The sequence below is a fragment of the Lissotriton vulgaris genome, chromosome 10 (genome assembly GCF_964263255.1).
Source record: "Lissotriton vulgaris chromosome 10, aLisVul1.2, whole genome shotgun sequence".
In the NCBI taxonomy this organism is placed as follows: Eukaryota; Metazoa; Chordata; class Amphibia; order Caudata; family Salamandridae; genus Lissotriton; species Lissotriton vulgaris.
Window position 1 is genome coordinate 297,858,177 of NC_141698.1, and position 20,486 is coordinate 297,878,662.

General features: G+C 48.3%; 1 protein-coding gene across 1 annotated transcript in view; it reads left to right on the forward strand.

The window, feature by feature from the left end:
* JMJD4 (jumonji domain containing 4) overlaps window positions 1-20,486 on the forward strand; it is a 159,810-nt gene that overhangs the window by 122,671 nt on the left and 16,653 nt on the right. The window lies entirely within an intron of this gene.

The following is a 20,486-nucleotide window of genomic DNA, read 5'->3' on the forward strand; positions in this document are numbered from 1 at the left end:
ATCCCATCACTGTTAATGCATGGAATCGCTATAAATACAATTCCTGCAGCTAACTTACTCCTTTTAATGTACAGTAAATAGCATCTCTTTATTAAATCGCCTCGTGCGGAAACATTCACTTAAACCCAATTAATATACATTAGCAAGACTATAAATGGTGTTAAGAAATAGGTGCCAGTGTTAAGCAGTTCCTTGTCAATTGTCCCAAAGTGCCAAATACAGAGCGCACTCTGAAATCTGTCCTAATGTGAGGCATTTTGCTGCACTCAATAAGTTGGCATATGATGTAGCACTCGCAGTCAATAATTGAAGATGAATAATGCTGAAATTGATGCATCATGGCTAGGTATGTACACAATGAATTGTTGCGCTGGTTCATATCAACATGACAAATCCCAATAATAGGCCTACCATAATTAAGTTCTTCAAGAATTAACTTAGTCAGACTGAGCCATGTCCGAGAACTTCTCTATTACTATCCTCCTTATAGTGACTGTCCGGCCCACTCAGTCAATATGTCGAGTTAGTTAGTTCCAACCACTGCAGGTTATCTTTACTTAGGAAATACTTGCCTCCATTTCTGATTGTCAGTACAATAACCATTTCCCATACCACAGCAGTCTAATTGTGCTTGAAAAGGCATTATGATTGCCCAAGGAGAAAGACCAATATTTCAGGAGGTGGAGGACAAATGGGCTAAAGGGAATTCACGTCCCTTGGACCACATGGGTGCAGACTGTCATAACCATTGGATCTGGAGCTATTTTGTGGATGATGCCATCTTCTTCCCCAGAAGGATAGTGACAGGTGATGAAGGTTTGAGACACAAATCTTGTGGCCTAGAACACTGTCCCCAGATGTGTGCAGACGTAGGCCCCTATAAAGTCCAGTATATGATGGTTCAATGAGAGTTTTGTTCTAAGTTAATTAAAATGCTGTGAGACTGAAAGACTCTGCAAACTTGCCTGACCTTTCCCTCTGCCTTTGAGAAAAAGGCACACAGTTACCCACTCATCCACGTAAGGTTAATGTTTTATAACTTGCTTGTGGGTAGGTCTCATCAAAGAGCCAGTTCCTGGATGAACACAAGTCAGACAACTGATCAAACATCAGGATTGCAAACAGAAAATGTATATATGCTATCTTGAAAGGCTTATAAATGATAAAGTAGCTCCCTTCCTTGAGTTCAAGAAGGGATAGTCCCTGATGGTTTCTGAATAAGGAAGAAGATGGATTGAGAGCACATCACGGTTCCTCCTGTGGTTCCCGATCTGCCACATGGTTGTCCTGCAGGAGTAAAGTGCCATGAATAAAAGCTTGCTGCTTGACTTGCTATAAAATAGCCTGTCAACCAGTTGCTGGAGAGGAAACCATGTGGCTCAAGATTTTCCATTGAGGAAGATAGAATGGATCCAGACCAATATTAGAGAAAGCAGTTGGCTCTTAGATGTAAGTCTTGCTTTGGGAGGGAGGATGAGTAGAGAATCAGACTTGAGATTTTTCAGAGTCAGGCCCAAGGCTGTGGCAGCAATCCACTGATGCTCTCCAAGAGTAGTCAAAATAACCCCCGAAATAAAAGAAAATCCTCCATAGGATGGAACTTATATAGGACAAGTCAGATAATGAGCCTCAGTGGGTTTCCTGATAAGGTTGTTGAGCCAAGCCATATACAGTGTAGTTTGCATGAACATTAGTTTAAGCTACATAATATTTGCTTGAACTCAGATATTCCGAAACGTATCTATAGCTCTTGACATGTTGCCATTGTTGAGCCTGATGATGACTACCTTGAGCCTGATTCTGCAGCTGGTAAGGTGCAGAAAGTGTAGAAGGAGACATCAGGTTATGTAGTACTCAGGAGGTAAGAAAGGTGGTCCCCTGTGTTTATTGTTTCAGCCAGTGTCAGGAAATCCCTAAGCAAAAACTGAACTATGTTGGAGGTTTTGAGTGCAGGAGGGCATTCCAAAGTTCATTGTGGAAAAGAAGTGGCTCATAACCACTTCAACTCTTAAATCTTCAGGATCGGCTTTGCAACTTATTGAAAAGATTGATCTCTGCAAAGAGAGACTTGCCACTAAGGAATCTACTTTAATCACAGCTGGAAAATTCTAATAAAACCAATAAATTGAGTTTTGCCTGTCCAGGAAATTAGTAAAAACTTCATGTTCCTCCTTTTTTCTTCCCAGGCAAGGGCATTAGGCATCGCCAAATGAATATCAGTCCATTCTGCTCTGAGTTGTTTGATGCAAGAGACATCTTCTGAAACATCAGATGCCCTTGAAATCTGTAGTAGTTGCCCTTCAAATGCTGCAGGATTGCAGCCAAGTCTGAACCATATTCTTTCCTGCCACAGTGCGTTGCTCCATTTATTGTGGTTCTAGTTTTGTTGCAACTAATTTCACAGATCTGAGGCATTTATTGTGGGTGAGATGCAACATAAAGTGTGTTTTTAGGTTTTTTTAAGTGTAGAAGTGATTAGCATGCTGTGGGGTTGTATTGCAGATGTGTTGTAATTAAACAGATGTCCAGAAGTCCCGAGTAGATTAAAAATGATGTTTATTAAGTTATCATGAAGAGCCCCACCAGTAGCAGCCTTCCTGCTGCTCAGCCCACCCTCCAACGGACTCTCTTAAATCTCCACATTCCTACTGCATCACCACACACTAACATTCCACACCCCAGTCACAGCAGCAGGTATAACAGGATGTTATGTTGTAATTTATAAATGCGTGTATCCTTGTGATTTATGCAATTTTTGCACTTGTTGATTGGTGTTATTCTGGCTTTCTGTTTTGCAGAGACTTCTAGAGATGGTATGTTGCCTGTCAGTTAAGGGCATGGTTTGTTTTTTACTACTTAGTCCTTGATTTAGCAATTTGGTAACAAAGTAGGGTTCTTTTGAATTAACCGGTGTAGATGATTTATGGGACCTGCATTTAAAATAGGTTTTAATAAGGCTGTCACAAAAGATCTGCACTGGTTATAGGACAGACTTCACCACAAATATGCTAAGTGTAGAGACAACCTTAATAGAGACGAACGTACAGCATTGCAACAATTATCAGGATATTCAGATGTAGTAATAAAAGAAGCAGATAAGGGGGGCAACCTTGTTATAATGGATATGGATTACTACATTAAGGAAATGTATAACCAGCTAGCAGATACCAACGCATACACAAGAATACCGCAAAATCCACTTTAAGAGATAACATCACTTATTGAAAAGAAACTAAGCTAGAGGTGTAAATCCTGCTGTTTGACAGACATAGAATTTAAGTATCTATTTAATCCATTACTACGAGCCCCTTGTATCTATACTCTGCCGAAGATGCTCAAAAATTGCACCCAGCCACCAGGTAGATCCATCATTTCGGTATTGGATCACCAACAGAGCACATATAATATATTGATATTTTCTTACAACCCATAATACAAAATTTACCAGCATTTATCGCAGATACAAAGGACCTATTGAACAGATTGGATGATTTGGCATGGTCAGACAAGTTCAGATTTGTCACTAGATGTCAATGCCTTATACACTAGCATACCTTTGGACATGGGCATGGAAGCTCTGACTTACTTTCTATCCAAATGAGCTGCTACTCTATATGAGCATACGCAAATGATTCTTCTCACATGCCTCACGCTAGAAAACAACAACTTCTTACATAATGGTAGTTGGTACAGGCAATCATCTGGAGTTGCAATTGGATCTAAATTCTCACTCTCTTTTGCTAATATCTATATGGGATCTTTTGAACAGCACCGTATATGAAGAGCCTGTCCTTCAAACATGACAGTATCAATCATTTCTTGGGGGCGATTTATCGATGATTTTTTAAAAAAATTTGGGGTGGGGATGACGCCACTCTCAATGAATTTGTATCACACCTCAATAATAACCTGTATAATTTGGGCGTTACACATCAGGTCAGTAAGAAGGAGATTTATTTTTTGGACATCACCCTGGACACCCTGGGGTAAACTGTATTGTGAACCTACTGCGTGTAATGCTATCCTACATGCAGATAGTGCCCACCCTACCACACAAATCAGAGCAATCTCTTTTGGGGAAATAACGTGGTTGAGAAGGGACTGTAGCAATGATACGATCTTTCAGGAAAATTAAGTCATTTGAGATCTAGGATTACAACTAGAGGATATGACAAGAACACACTGGACAAGGCAGTGAATAAGATAAGAAAGAGATCACGTTCCAACCTTTTAGGAACAGGGATAAAAAGGAAAAAGCAACAAAGATACAATGCTGCACTGATTACACAACACAACTCACACAGTCAGGATCTTTTCTAAATTCTCCACAGACACTGGCACCTTTTGAAATCTGATCTATGTGGACAGTACCATCAGGCCCTTGAAAGAACGGATACAAAAGCATATTAGAGCAATCCGTAATGGCAATACTAATTACCCACTAGCTGTACATTATAACATTGTGCATGCAACTGCGGAGGTGATTAAACTCAAATTTCATGGCATTACAGCGGTAGATGAAAATGCCAATGTTAGTGACAGAACCCTCGCACTCAGGAAGTTGAAAACCAGATTTTTGATAAAATTAAGATCTGTTGACTTAGGCCTAAATACCGATAGAGAATTACATGTTTTCCACCATGACTGATGGGATGTATGATAATCTGTACGCAGCAATAGGATCAGGCAACATGTTTATATTTATGTATATTATCACAAAAGATACCAGTAGGTCAAACAGAAAAAGAAAGTAAACTGTCTGAAAAATGTGTTGGTTAGGGAACGGTCACCAAGTCCAATGGAATCAATTGGAAATTTGTAATAACGTTTTGACATTGCTTACCCCTCCCCTTGATGAATCCTAATCTCTAAATGAAAGTATGTAAATGTAAAATTATGATGGAACAATGTAATCAAATTTGAAGCAAATATGTATGAATTCACCTTTTCTCATATGTACTTCAATCTACACACCCCCTTCTCTTTTTAGGTTTCGACCTGGCGAGGGCACGCAGTGCCCCTCCCAGATCGAAAACTTTTGTCAACAGTATGGATGTTCGGACCGCCTCTGTTTCCCATTGGCTAGCTCCATAAATGGAGGCTAGCCATTGGGAGACGGAGGCTGTCAATCACGTTTTCTCGGGAAACCGCGATTCGGGGGCGTTTCTCGGGCTTATTTAAGTACCGCCCCTTTGTCCCGGGCCGCGCTGTGATTGGCTGCCGGCCTGGGACACCCCCGTGACGTCATTCCCCGGGCCGCGCTGTGATTGGCTGCCGGCCCGGGACCTGACTTGTTAAACGTTGTTACAAAGTTTTGGACACCAATAAAACTTTTCAGCAGTGTTGCTATAAGTTAAGAAAATTGTGCTACTGTACTTTAAATATGACAGCACAACTTCTTAAGATTATCTTCCTATAACCTTTATAAGACAGTGTCGTACTTCTCAACTGATTCGTATATTTTACTAGAATCTAACTGGATCTTTCAAGCAGGGCTACTATAATTTTAATAGAACAGCGCCTTTGCTTTCCAGCTGAGATGAGGCTCTATTAATAAGTGTGTACCACCACTTTTCACCAGGACAGAATGCGCATTGCTGGACAGCTCTAGCAAACGTCACAAGCACCACCGTGCCGCGGTGTAAGCACTTATCGTGAGCACTTCAGCAGCGTTAGTATTACGGCATTATCACTTGCTAGTAGAAGTGATTATTGAATCCACCTAAGTGCAGCAAGGACAAAGACAGCACTTAGGCTGAAGAAGGAAAGTGTTGTGAGACAAAGAGTGCTGGCACTTTCTGCCAGTTATAGGCACTGCCGGGTGTCGGGCAGCCTCTAATGCCGGGTGGCTTCTGTCTGTGATCTTCCTGCTGGTTATTGCGCTACTTTGAGAAAAGTGTTCAACTGTCCTAAGAAGGAGTCCAGAGGGAGGGGCGGGCGAGGGAGGTACCCGGAGGAGGAGCCGGCGCCCAATGAGCTGTCAGGGAAGAGCCAATGAGGAAGACGAGTTGGGTTTCCAAAAACAAAACCCGGTGGCCTATAATACAGCAACTCTCCTCAGAACCCTGACAGGCGGGAAAGCAAAAGTGGGCAGAAGAGACCGGAGAGTGTGACTGAGCTCAGCAGATGCTGCAGGCCTCGTGGGGGGTCGAAGTGCGCCAGGGAGGAGTGCAAGAATAGGAAGGGAAAACCCGGAGTGTCAGCAGATAGGGGTGCACCACGAACCAGAAAATAACTGCAAAGACTAGGAGATAGGCATAAGAGTCAGGCAAGAAACGTGCAGGGGTCGAAAGAAAGACGAATGGCTAAGGAGAGAGAGAGGTGAAAGGATCAGGGGAGAGGCGACGGGATCAGGGAAGAGGACTGAAAAGATCAGAAGAGAGATGCGACAGGATCAGGGGAGAAAGTGCAAGGAACAGGGGAGGTGTGCAAGTTGTCAGGAGAGGTGATTGGATCTCGAGAGAGAGACAGAGAGGGGTGCAAGTATCAGGAAGGAGAGAGGTGCAGGGGCCAAGAGTGAAAGGTGAAGGGTCAAAGCACAAGGGAGATAGGTTCTGAGGACCTTGAATCAGGAGAGAGGGTTCAAGAGATTAGGGTGCTGCGATCAGAAGATTGAGATACAATTCTCGAAAGAGGGAGGGAAAGGGGTCATCCTCGGATAGGTGGAGGGAAAAAGACTGGTGCAGGGATCTGGAGACAAGCATTCGGGGACCAGGAGAAAGGAGTCAAGGGGGCAGAAGAAAGAGGCGTATGGCCCCTTTCAGAGAGAGGCGCACGGTACTCCTGAGAGAGAGGCGCAGGGTACTCCTGAGAGAGAGGCGCACGGTTCTCCTGAGAGAGTGGTGAAGAAGCAAGGCAGAGCGGGACACTCGCAGCCCCTGGATGACCACAGGAGACGCTCGCCTCACCATGTCTGCCCCTCCAAGGCCGCTAACCTCCTTCCTCATCCAGGACATCTTGTCCCACCGGCCCCCTGCGACCGAGGCGGGGCCTGCTACCCGCCACCCGCCTCAGCGGCAGCCCAAGCCGTGCTGCAGGGACAGCGACAGCACGACCCCGGGAGGGGGCACCGCGAACCCCGAGAAAAGTAAGAAGACATGTATGGTCTTTGGGGCTGATGTGGAAAGGGTTAATTGGGATCCTCAGTGCTATAGGGAAGGGATGGAGCACACCCCTGAGTATGCGGGTGCACACAATTTCTTTCTCGTGCACCCTGATTTCGTTCCTACTTTTCTGACTTCTTTCATACTGGTAAACTCTCTTGTGTTTCTACAGCAAACCTCTTTCTCGGGAGTGTAGCGGTGCTTTAAATCGCCAGATACACACGATCTGGCTCTGGGTGTCGGCACGTTCGTATTCCAAAGGGGAAGTCTCAGCAATTATCAGCAGGGATGCATTCATATCAAAGGGCGAGAGCCAGCATCCCTCACAGAAACGTATTAATATCAGTGCGAGAGTACCAACTCTTCTCATCAGGGGTGCATTAAAACCAACGGGGAAGTACTAGCACCTCTCAGTCGGGGACCATTAATATCAGTAGGGGAGTAACCGCACCCCTCAGCAGGGGTACATTGATATCATTGGGGATTACAAGAACCCCTCAGCAGGGATTTATTAATATCAAACGGAGGGTACCAGCACTTGGTGCATCATTATCAATGGAAGTGTGCCGGCACTTCCCGGTAGGAATCCAGTCCTCTATGACAGTCCATGCCAGGGCTTCGTCAGTTTCAACTTCGGACCACCTGCTGCTAACTCTGGGAAGTGCTGACTGCTTATTATGGGGAGCACCAGCAGCTCATTCAGCAGCTCATCGGCAGCTCGTGCTGGGGGCTCTAGCAGATAACCTGGGGAGCTCTGGTACTCACGCTGGGGGCACCACTTCATTCTGGAGAGTATTTTCAGTTTTTTTGTCCAGGGAAGAACTCACCTCTAATTCTGGGGAGCAAAGATGGTTCATTCTCTGGAAAAGTTGCAGATTTCTGTGAGATAATGATAATTCCGGTGGAACATTTGCAGTTAATTCTGTAGCACATCAGGGACTCACTTTATGGGGCACTTGGAGTTCATTCTATAGACTCTCTCTGTGGAACACTTGCAGTGAACTCTGTAGCACACAAGGGGCTCACTCTGTAGAGCACTTGGAGTTCATTCTGTAGACACTTTTTACAGCACTTGCAGTGAATTCTTTATACTCACTCTGTGGAGCACTTGCAGAGAGCTCTGTAGCAGATCAGGGACTCACTCTGTGGGGCAATTACAGTTCATCCTGTGGCGCAGCAATGGCTCTCTGTTTACCACAGGATGCTCATTTGTGAGGCAGTGAGGCCCCACTCTGGAGCAATGGAAGCTCTTTTGGGGAGTATTGATGACACACTCTGTGGAGCAATGGAAGCTCTTTTGGGGAGTGTTGATGACACTCTGTGGAGCTATGGAAGCTCTTTTGGGGGGGCAGTGATAACTCACTCAGTGGAGCAATGGAAGCTCTTTTGGGGAGCAGTGATAACTCACTCAGTGGAGCAATGAAAGCTCTTTTGGGGAGCAGTGATGACTCACTCTGTGGAACAATGGAAGCTCTTTTGGGGGAGCAGTGATAACTCACTCAGTGGAGCAATGGAAGCTCTTTTGGGGAGCAGTGATGACACTCTGTGGAGTAATGGAAGCTCTTTTGGGGAGTATTGATGACTCACTCTGGAGCAATGGAAGCTCTTTTGGGGAGTATTGATGACTTACTCAGTGGAGCAATGGAAGCTCTTTTGGGGAGTATTGATGACTCACTATTGGAACAATGGAAGCTCTTTTGGGGAGTATTGATGACTCACTCAGTGGAGCAATGGAAGCTCTTTTGGGGAGCAGTGATGACTCACTCTGTGGAGTAATGGAAGCTCTTTTGGGGAGTATTGATGACTCACTATTGGAACAATGGAAGCTCTTTTGGGGAGTATTGATGACTCACTCTGTGGAACAATGGAAGCTCTTTTGGGGAGTATTGATGACTCACTCTGTGGAGCAATGGAAGCTCTTTTGGGGAGCATTGATGACTCAATATGTGCTGCGCTGGCATCTTTTTTGGGGGAGCAGTGATGACCCACTCTCTATGTACCACTGGCAGCTTTTAGGAGGAATGACATCCATGTATGCCGATAATGCGTGATTGCTCGGCAGAGATGGATGTCATTCCTCTTAAGAAGGAGCTGCTGGTGCTCCATATAGTGAGCCATCACTGCTCCCCAAAAAGATGCCAGTGCCACATGCTATAGAGCAGTGCCAGCCTGGTATGAAAAATAAAGGCAGCTCAGTTTAGTGAGCAATGGCTGCTCATCCTGGCTGTCTGGCACAGTTAGTAGCTCATTCTCAGTGCATTGATGGCTCATTTCAGGGCCAGTGGAGGATTATTCCCCAGATCAATGGTAGCTCAGTCTAGAACTAGTGACTGATTATTCCCAGAACCAATGACAGCTCATGCTGTGCCGATAACAGATTATTCTGAGGACCAATGGTAGCTCATTTTGAGAATGATGACAAGTTCTTCCGAGGACCAATGGCAATGGGAATGTTGACATCGTTCTGAGGACTAATGATAACCCTCTCTTGTCTGAACTCATTCGGAACCAGGGACAGCCTATTCTGAAGATACTCGACAGACACTTCTGGGCAGCACTCACAGTTCATTTCCAAGTTCTCTTGACCATGGTTTTGGTCCTCTGGGGAGAGGAGTTGGCCTAATGGCTAGGGTGGTCCACATTGAATTTGGGGAACTGGGTCGACTCTCCGCAATGACGCTCAACATCCTGTGATTCTGGGCAAATCACGAAATCTCCCCGCGCCTAACAAAAATGAATGTGTCCTCATGCAATGCAACTGGTGCTATGTAAAGCCTCTGATACCCAAATCAGGTCAAGTTCGCGCTATATAAAACTCCGTAAAATAAAACAAATAAATTGCTATTGTATATCTTGCTCAATACCATACACTCTGGTTGTACCTTTCATCACCCATCTCGTAGCTATATGAAAATACACTTTCTCACTTGCTTCCTGTGCCCGCTCATGTTAATTAGCATTTGCATATCATATTCTCTCTCTGCTTGTCCGTGTTTTCTTCGTGGTTCTGGATTACTGTAGTAGCTCTGTTTCCAGACACGAGTCCCTGGCCGAACTTTGCAGCTGGGGAGAAGGAGGGGGGGGGAGGGGGGACTGGCGTGCAGTGGTGTCCTATCAGACTTCCGAGGCAGCCCAGCGTTTAAGCGACCGTCTGCCTCTAGTTATTAAAATCAGAGCACAATAAAGTGAGTACAGTGCATGGGTTAAAAGCATCCTGGCGAGAATCGCTTTAATGCATCATGAATTTATACAGTCCACCGCGAATTGTTATACTGTCCTGTTAAGATGAAAATGTGCAGAGAGGGGCGGCTTCGGTCCGCTACAGTTGAAGGCAAAGCGGCGTGGCATCTCTGTAAGGAAGTGCCCATCTTTTTGTTGCCCTTACATTTAATGTGTCGGAGGACTGCATACAACGGCTTGCACATTTACACTATGTAGTAGCCCTGAGTGAGAAATGGCAACATAGTAGTATTCGAATGTACATGCTTTCTTTCCTGTTGAAAGTACTTTTGAAACCAGCCGTACGTTTAGCCATACGTTTAGCTACTTCAAAATGCCAGCCAGCTGAAAGCAGCGTTACTCTCTCTCACTTCATGACTGTCTATCTGTAATGCAACTGGTGCTCATGTAAAGCTCTCTGATACCTTCGGGTCGAGTTCGTGCTATATAAAACTGCAAAAGAATAAAAAAAACAAAGTCTGCAAAACCGCACTGTGATGTGTACTGAGTATTTACTAAATCTTGTGGACCAATACTAGTGCCGTTTCGAATTTAGGTAGCAAAGTAACCCCCGGTCTTGTGGGGGCGCAGCAGACAATTTAGCACGAGAGGTCTTGTTGCTTTTCCTCGAGGACAGCCCCCATGTGGATTTATATTCAGGGCTCAAGTCGTAAAAAAAGAAGTGGGGGGACGCTGTCACCGGAAGTGATGTCACGACAGGAAGTGACGTCACAAAAGGTGCTGAGCTCCTCGCCCCAGAGAGGCCTAAGAGTGAAGTCCAGCTGTTTGGCAGGGGGGATGGCGTCCCCCCTGTAAAATAAGTGGGGGGACACCGTCCACCCACGTGGTACCCCGATTCGAGCCCTGTTTATATTATATGTAACAAATATGCGTTTTTAAGTCGACCACACAATTCATGTCATCGCTGCAACATAGCACGAGTTCTACCATTAGTAGGAAAAATTATGTGCAAGGCTTATACAACAGTTTGCACCAGTGCAACGTCATCAGAAGTTATAGACACCGATGTAAAGTGTTGATTTGGGATTTAGTTTCCTTATTTTGCGCTTAAAAGTTGTCTAAAAGTTTCACAGTATGTGCTACTTGTCGGCAAGTGGACAGCCCACTTGTGTTTCCACGCTACCACCCACGGTTTTTGAAGTAAAGCCCCATTTATTAGGTTTTGCCTAGCCAATGCGTACGAAGCATGCATGCGCTAGGAAAAACCTAATGAGTATAGTATGGGGCTGGGAATCCGCCCCTGTCTTCCATTGGCTAGCTCCATAAATGGAGGCTAGCCATTGAAAGACACATCTGTCCGTCAATGCCGGACCAGACTCGGGGGCGTTCCCGAGAATTTTTGGCTTTTGGCTACGTCAGCCGAAAGCCTGTTCTCGGGAACGCCCCCGAATCTGGGCCGGCATTGACGGCACCCGTGGTCTCCTCTTCGCCTCTCCTCCCCCTTTCGCCGTGCGATATGGGGACGTGCGAAGAGCTGCCTGAGGGATTAGATGAGCCAAGATGCCCTCTTCGGAGCGCTGGAATGAGTGCTGTGTGATACCTCCGCCCCCCCCCCCCTTCTCTCCTTTTTACCGTCACTTACGATTTTTCGTACCGTTTCTTTGGCATCATTGAAAATTACATGACCATATTTTTAACATGTCTGCCGCATTCTTTACGGAAGACACAGGCGTTATTCGTCGCACTTAATATGACTTGCAACCTATCAATCGCCACACTACTGAGGAACTTTTGTCTTAGAGTGAAAGTTCTTTCTACGTCTGGCTATAGAGCGCAGCTGTTCCAGTACCTGTTATTACAATTTAAAGTATTCTTAGCCGGGGCTTCGCCTTCGAACAGCCAAGTCATGATTTGTCTTTTCTTTCATGCCAGCCGTCCTCCAATGACAACAAAAGTAACACATTACATGTTATTCTGCGCAATCTGACCTCATGTGGAATATTCATTTCTTAAGCAGTTTCATTTCAAAGAACCTCTGCTAAGTCGGGTTGGCAGAGAAACTGTGAGGAAAAGGCCATTGAGCCAGAGTTCAGTGACTTTGTGCAGTTCCAGTAATCACTTGAGCAAGGGAACATTTCATGCTAAGCTCCTCGGGGCGATCTAGTGACGCCGGCACCCTTCACGAAACCGGCTCCAAGCAGCTTTTAATCTTTGCTTCTGCTGGCAGAGTGAGTGTGCAGAGCTAGCCCCACAGGAACCGTGCGCGGTAGGCCTGGGCTATGCAGCCGGTGCAGGAAGGAGCCAGTGCCAGGCACACGTCTGGAAACTATTGCATGCAGATGTATAGTCGTCCATCTTTCTAGGTCTGGCTATAGAGTGCAGCTGTTCCCGACCCCCCCTCCCGCTGTCCGTGTGCCTTTTCCCGCCCCCCCCACCCCCCCCCCCCCGCTGTCCGTGTGCCCATTCGACTCCGTGCCCTGTCTCCCCCCGGTGTCGGTTGGCTTCCCCAGGCACTCAAACCCTTCAGCCCGCCCCTAATTTCAGATTCCCAATGCTTTTCGTAGCAGGCTAATAGTGCATGTACTTGTAGCTTCCCGTTGAACCTTGAATAATTAAATCATGCTAGGCCTGCTAGTCAAACAATATCCAGGCAGCAACAAGAGAAATAGGCTGAAAGCGAGAAACACTGCTCATAAGTCATCTGCAATTTAATAAAGTCACTCCAATTGACTAGAAGTCTGCTTGAAGGGCACTCTAACCTCCAAAAGCCCCATGAAGAGATTCTGCAGAAAAAAGTTTATAATTGTGTCTAGTCTTCTTGAAATGTCTAAAATGACAGCAGAACCTCCCTTACGCAGATGGATATCTTTAAATGGGCTGAGTACATAATTATCTAAATGAGATTCCAGTGCTCCTCTGTCATATAGCACTAGTTTGAGGATTTTCAGAAGCCGGGGTAAAATGAAATTTTGCTGTTTGAATGCTCCCTTTTCCTACTAACAATCCTACCGTTAAGGCCTTTCTTCCACATCTGGCATATTCTGTCACCCAAGAACCCCCGCCAGTCTCCTGTTGCATGTGCGTTGGTGATCAGCCCTCCTGTACGACAGCAGCTGCACGTACGGAGCTTTATGCAGGCCTGCAGTGGAGGAGCCCAGGGAGACTGTGGGGGGGATTAGTGGTCTCAGGAAACTGGATACATGGCTGTGCTTGCTTCCCTGCCCCCTCGCTGTGCTTGCTTCCCTGCTCCCTCGCTGTGCTTGCTCTCCTGAGTGTGTGTGTGTGGCTCTGGGTGGGTGTGTGTGGCTCTGGGTGGGTGTGTGTGGCTCTGGGTGGGTGTGTGTGGGGCTGGCTCTGTGTGTGTGTGTGGCTGGCTCTCGGTGTGTGTGTGTGGCTGGCTCTGGGTGTGTGTATGTGTGGCTGGCTCTGGGTCGTTTTCTATGTTTATAACAACAAAAAAGGGGGTCCAAGGGAATATTTAACGACCAATCCGTGCTACAACCCTTATAACTATGTAACTACCAATTAAATAGTAGCAGGGGGTCGAAACGAGAAAGGTGGTGTGTGTCTGTGGGTGGTGAACTCAACTGTGACGATTAGACAGTGAAATCTATCACTGGGTACTCTCTTAATGCATAGAGATATCCCCATCAGAATCCCAACCTGTACCGCCCTACATCATTTGGGAACCTTCACATTGCAATTGGGAAAACATACCCAGTGGAAGATTTGGCCCGATTTAGCCGAATCTATCATATAAGTCCCAATGTATGTATGATCTTAACTCGGTATCAGGTGGTAACTGAAAGGCAGTGCAAGATAGTGAAAATAAAAAAAGTGTTGAAGGTGAGATAGTATAAAATTGGGTAAGAAGGATGAAAAGTACTTTAATAGGCTCCTCCCTTTTCCCAACGATAAAAACAGTGCAATTGGTAGTGTTAACAAATAACTACCTTGATGGAAGTAATGGTCGACATGTTTCTGCAGTTTACCTTGGGCCCATAGGTCACCTACTGCTTCATCAGGACCTAGTATGCTACTGCTAAGTGTAGTGAAGAAAATAAATGTGAAGTAACTTAATTAAATTAATAAATAATAAAGTAAATTAATTGTCACCTGAAATTCTCCTGTTTTCAAAATCCCGGAGTGCAACAAGTTGACAGACACACAAAAACAGAGAAAGAGAGAAACGGTGTGTACAAATTGTTAGTGGTATCAATATATCATCATATACCTGCTAATTTGATTTTAACAAGTCAGGAAAGTACACTGCAAAGTATCATGTTACCTGTAATCGGTATACTATGAGAGCGATATCTATAGGCTATACTGAAATTAAGAGTTTTCACTCACCCAATTTGCAGGAGAATGTAGCCCCACCTCACCTGGCCACAGCGCAGGTAAAACGGAGCACCGCTCTAATCAGGCAAAACAAAAGAAAGAAGTCAAAGGAAGCACCTTGAAGCTGCATTTTAAAACCACTCATAGCCTATGCTAGTCTCACTTTAAAATAGAATAGCGCGGGTTTGTCAGGTTGTTGTAGCCTATCCCGCCATTCTAACTGCCCGTAGTCTGATGAACATTTTATTTTTGGCGCATCTGTGATGTCTATCATGCTGTGTGGACTGGGCATGTATCATTGCGGCAGGATGCACATTGCTAGTTGTTGTATATACGAGTCTAACTCTGATTTTGCTGCCTGCCAATGTGAACCAAACATGTCTGCTAAAAGTCGGCTATTTGATGCGGGTTATAACCTTGGTGTGGAACTACGCTCAGGTTCAAACATTACTGGTCTTATATAGTCGACAGAAGTAACCAAGTCATCTCTCCTAATCGCACCACTTTCTCGTGCTTACCTGTCCGTCGGTACTCCGGACGTCCTTCTGGGCTTTCTGTGGGAGGTACCGAGTGGACAGGAAAGGTCTATTTACAAATTCGTGTGGTTGGCTGTGGCGTGAGCGGAATGACAACATATTACGGCGCCGTTGGGAATGTTGGGAAATGTAGTTTCAAAAGGTACAAATTCCGCTATATGACAGGCAACCCAGTCCGCCTTACGTAAACTTGTCGCGCTTGAGGGGAAGATGGAAGATGTAGTCCCTCTCTGGCTGATCGTGTATATAGTTTCGATCTTGGCATGCGATAATCTTATTAGCAATTACTAGTGTAATCTGTAGTTCCATCTTGCTTTCCGACTGGTCAATAACAGGATTGTCAAAAAGCACTCTGTGCTATCAAGAGATATTCTGTAGTTCATGAGGTTCTGATTGTGATAACATTTTTTTTTTTTTTTTAAACTTTATTTTTGTTGCAGACAATGATAGCATATAACATTTGCGCCAACAGTCCCAAGTGAGCAACAACATTAGCAAAGATCACACGTCTGTATACACGGCCCATCAGCCCACAACCCGAAGGCCGGGCGGCGGTAGCTGGTAGCATGCAAGCCAGGCCATGAGCCTAGCCCTGTGACTGCACGGCAGGATATTCTGGTCCGCTTTTTCGTTTTTCTTTAATACAGGTTACCCCCCAACTCCCCATAGGAACCCCACCCCCCAAAACACGGCATTCATGACTAAAGCATGTGTACACAGGTCGTTCACCTCATTATGGCACTCCTATCGGCGGGTATAGCAGCGGTCATCACGCAAATTAGGAATGACGCCTTGAGATACAAAACACAATACCTCCCAGTTGTAACCTACAGGTGCGTGTGCGGTCAGGCACTCCCCCAACTCACCATTCTCCCCCACCCACCCCAGCGCCCTCACCGCCCTCCTCCCCAGACTCCGTATCCCCAGGGGTGAACAACTCCGCACTCGTGCCATCCGAATCTTCATCTGCCTCACCCAACACTCGCATCATTCTCCATGCAAGCAGGTCGTCCTGCAATTTGACATCCCTACGCACGTTTTGCATAAAGGTTTCCTCCGCCAGGGACCATTCCCCCACATCTCTAAGCCAAAGTGTCATCTCCGGGGCCCTCTGTCCCATCCACGTGATGACCACCCTCCTCCTCGCCAGTACTAGTAGTAGCTGTAACATCTTGTAGGGCAGAGTACACTTCCTGGGCTTGGGGACTAAGGCTAACAAGCAGTGAAGGGGGGTCAGTTCCATCCGGAGTCCAGTAACTCTACAAATGTGCGCCACCACCGACTGCCAGAAGGCGTAAACCAGCGGGCAGTCCCAAGCTAGATGAAGAAAGGAGGCCCCCGGCGCGCCGCACCTAGGGCAGTTATCGCGCTTGTCCGGGGCAATACGCTTCAAGGCAACTGGAGTCACATATGTACGGTGTAAGAAATTGAAGTGTGTCAATTTGAACCGTGCGTTGCACGACACCTTCCGGGTGAGGGTACCAATGCGTTTGCGCTGGGCTGGGTCTAAAGCAACCCCCAGGTCAGTCTCCCAGGCCGCCCACGCCGGAGGAACCGGAGGGGTGGAGTCCTGCCGCATGGCTGAGTACAACAGTGTTATCAGCCTCCTGCCCCTACCACAGGAAAGGATAATATTGAGGGTATGGGACACAGGGGGCGCATCAGGGAATTGCGGCCAAGTATCTCGTGCCATTGCGTGGAGGCCCCTATAGTGTAGGACTGTCCCTCCCCAAGTCCGAACGTCTCCGTCGCCCGTTCGAGAGATAGGAACGTGTCGTCCGGGTAGAGATCTGCCAACAACTCGCACCCACCCGCTCTCCAGTCATGGAAAGGCATGTGTACCTCCATGTCCACCACTGGGGCCATGATCCATATCGGCAGCTCCCTGTGAAAGGGGGCCCTTCGCAGGATTTTTTCCACCACACGCTGCCAAATGGCTGCGGTGTGGCGCACTATGTACGGCAGCGCCGCATCCGCGCCCCTGCCGCGCATCAGGGCCATCTGAGCCGCCCTTTCATCCGCACTCCCTGCAAGGAGCCGTAGTTCCCAGGTGTCCGCATCTGCGAACCACCTGGCGGCCGGCAACAGCTGAGCTGCGTAGTAGTAGAGGTCGAATCTCGGTGCCTCCAACCCCCCCTCCTCCCAGCTGCAGACCACCGTGTGCAAGGCAACTCTACTACGCCTGCCCGCCCAGAGTAAAGACGTAAGGAGAGTGTTAAGAGTGCGGAACATCCGCGGGGGAAGCGGGCACAGCGAATTCTGTAAGACATACAGTACCCGCGGCAGCATCACCATTTTTGCCACCGCAAGACGTCCCATCAGGGAGAGAGGCAATGTGTTCCAGAACGCCACTGATTGTTGCAGGGAGTGCACCACCCTATCCTCGTTGCGGGCCAGCAATTGTTCGTCCGACGACGCCACCTGTATCCCCAGATAGCGGAATGCCTCCAGTTCCCACCGCAGACACAGGTGTGGCAAGTCCCCGCGCGCGTCCGCATTACATCCCGCAAGGGGGAAGATCAGGGACTTCCCTGCATTGATACGCAGGCCCGAAGCTGCGCCAAAACGGTCCAGCAGCCGCAGCAAGACCGGTAACGCGTCTTGCGGAGACGTGAAATAAAACCGAGCGTCATCCGCATACAGGGACACCGTGTGGACATTGCTCCCCACTTTGATTCCCCATTGGTCCATTGTGGTACGGACTTCCACCGCCAATGGCTCAATTGCCAGGGCGAACAGGAGCGGCGAGAGGGGGCAACCCTGCCGGGTGCCTCTCTCCAACGCCCAGTCCTCCGAGCGTGCGGCCCCAAGTCTGACTCTGGCCCGAGGCGCCCGATACAGTATCTGGATCCACTTGCGAAACACGGGCCCCAATCCCACCTGTTGAAGCACCTCTGACAGGTATCCCCAGCTAACCGTATCAAAGGCTTTGGCCAAGTCGATCGAGACCAGGACCTGGGGATCCTCTCTACCGCGCACCTCATGCATAACATGGGTTAATCGCCGCAGATTCATCGCGGTGTTGCGTCCGGGGATAAACCCACACTGGTCCTGGTGAACCAACTGGGCCATGTGCGGCGCCAACCGAACGGCTAAGAGTTTGGTCAGGATCTTGACATCCGTATTGATCATTGTAATAGGGCGGTATGCCGCGGGGTCACAGTCATCACCACCCGGCTTTAGAAGCATGCAGATCTCGCCCTGGTACATCGTGGGCGGGAGAGCTCCATCCTCCAGCGCTGTACGGAAGACCTGGAGGAGGAGGGGGCCAAGGACGTCTCCGAATGCGTGGTAGAACTCGGAAGGAAACCCGTCTCCCCCCGGGGACTTCGCCGTCGGTAGGCTGGCCATGGCCACCCGCACTTCGTGGAGGGTCAAAGCCCCATCCAATTCCTCCGCTGCCTCGCTCGGAATGGCCGGAAGGGTCACTCCACGGAGGTAAGGCTGGTAGGATGCTTCCGTGACCAGCGGGTCTGCCGTATACACCTGCTGTAGGTGGGCTTTGAGAACCCGTAGTATACCGGACTCCGAATGCACCATGGTCCCGTCAGGGCCCCTCAGGGCTAGTATCCGAACCGGTGCCGATTCTTTCCTCAAAATCCAGGCCAATAATCGGCCGGATTTGTCCCCCTCCCTGTGGAGACGCTGCCTAAATTGACCCAGCGTGTATCTGTCGAGGCGCGTAAGTATATCGTGGACTTGCTCCTGGGCTTCCCGCTCCAGGGCTAGTTCCGGTTCCCCCGGATTTGGTGAGGCCTGGCGAGTCCGCAGGGTGTCTTCAGCCTCCCTCAGTTCGCTGGTCAGCTGTCGGCGCACCCCATAAGTAAGAGCCATACATTCCCCTCGCACCACTGCCTTCAGAGCGTCCCATTTCGTTGACAGAGGCACGTCGTCCCCCTCCCAGTTCAGGTCGACGTAGTTAGTGAGCGTAGTCTGCACATGATCTCTACCCAATGGGTCCTGCAGTAAGTCCGCAGGCATCCGCCACGTACGGGGGCGGCAGGGCTGTTCGATGTCCTGTGTAGCGCACAACACCGGGGAGTGGTCAGACAGAAAGCGGGCCAGATGAGTGACCTTTAGGGAATACGACGCGTCTATATTCGCGGCGAGAACCCTATCAAGTCTGCTATGGGTGTCGTGTGTAGGAGTGTAACAGGTGTACAGTTTCTGCGACGGGTGACTCTGACGCCACACATCTACCGCTCCCAAGTTCGCCATGACCTCGCGCAGTCTCGCCGTCATGCGAGGTTTCGTCCCCGCTCGGGAAGGATGTCTGTCTAGGACCGGGTCCAAGACACAATTAAAGTCCCCGAACCACAGGAGAGGGCTGTCCACGTCCGACACTAAAACGTCTTGCATTTGTGGGTAGAAGGTCGCATCGTCTACATTGGGTGCGTATGTATTAAGGAGTGTAAGGTCCCTGCCATTCAACTTCACCCTCAACAGTAGGTATCTGCCCTCGATGTCCGCTTCTGCGTACTGCACTGCAAGGGGGACCCCGGGTGCCACCCAGATCAAGACCCCACGTGCATAAGTCGAAAAGGAAGAGTGGAAGACCTGACCCCGCCATTTTTTAGCCAACTTTTGCGCCCCCTCCTCATTCAGATGTGTTTCTTGTAAACACACAATCGAAATGGCATGCCTCCGGAGGAAGGACAGGACCCTATAACGTTTGGTACAAGTGCCCAACCCACGCACATTCCACGTTAAGAATTTGTATCCCATTTTTCCAGTAAGTGCCCCGCCGGGCCATGCAGTCCGCCGCCAAAATACCGCCTTCTAGGGGCCTGAACAGTGATACACATGATGCCTATGCCAACATTTTTTAACAGTACCCCCCCCATCTCCCCCCCCCCCTCAACATTGCAACATTTGCAGAACACTCCCCCCTCCCCCCACCCACGAGCAGGATAATGACAACAACCCAACCTGTCAACCCACCCTTCCCCCGCTGGTGCCAGGACGTGCACAGCCACCCCACATACCCCTCACAACCCATCACACACCCACACAACAATGAACTGCATACACCCCCCCCCCCCCCCAGCTCCCCGCAAGACCCAATGCTCACACTATGTATGCCCGGCTCCGGCCCAGCCGTAGTCGACCATGCAGGACTAAGTCCGACGGTAGCACCCCCGCCCCCAGATACCCACCGACACCCACATTGCAACTCTACCGGCCCCTGTCTCCTCTCCACTATGTAAAGTCTGGTGGCTCCGGGTACAATGTCACTCCAGTGTCCACCTATACCCCTCTCCACCCCGGGAGCCACCGCAGCCATCCAAAGACAAAGTACCTAGGGCTTCTACATCACCTCAGGGTG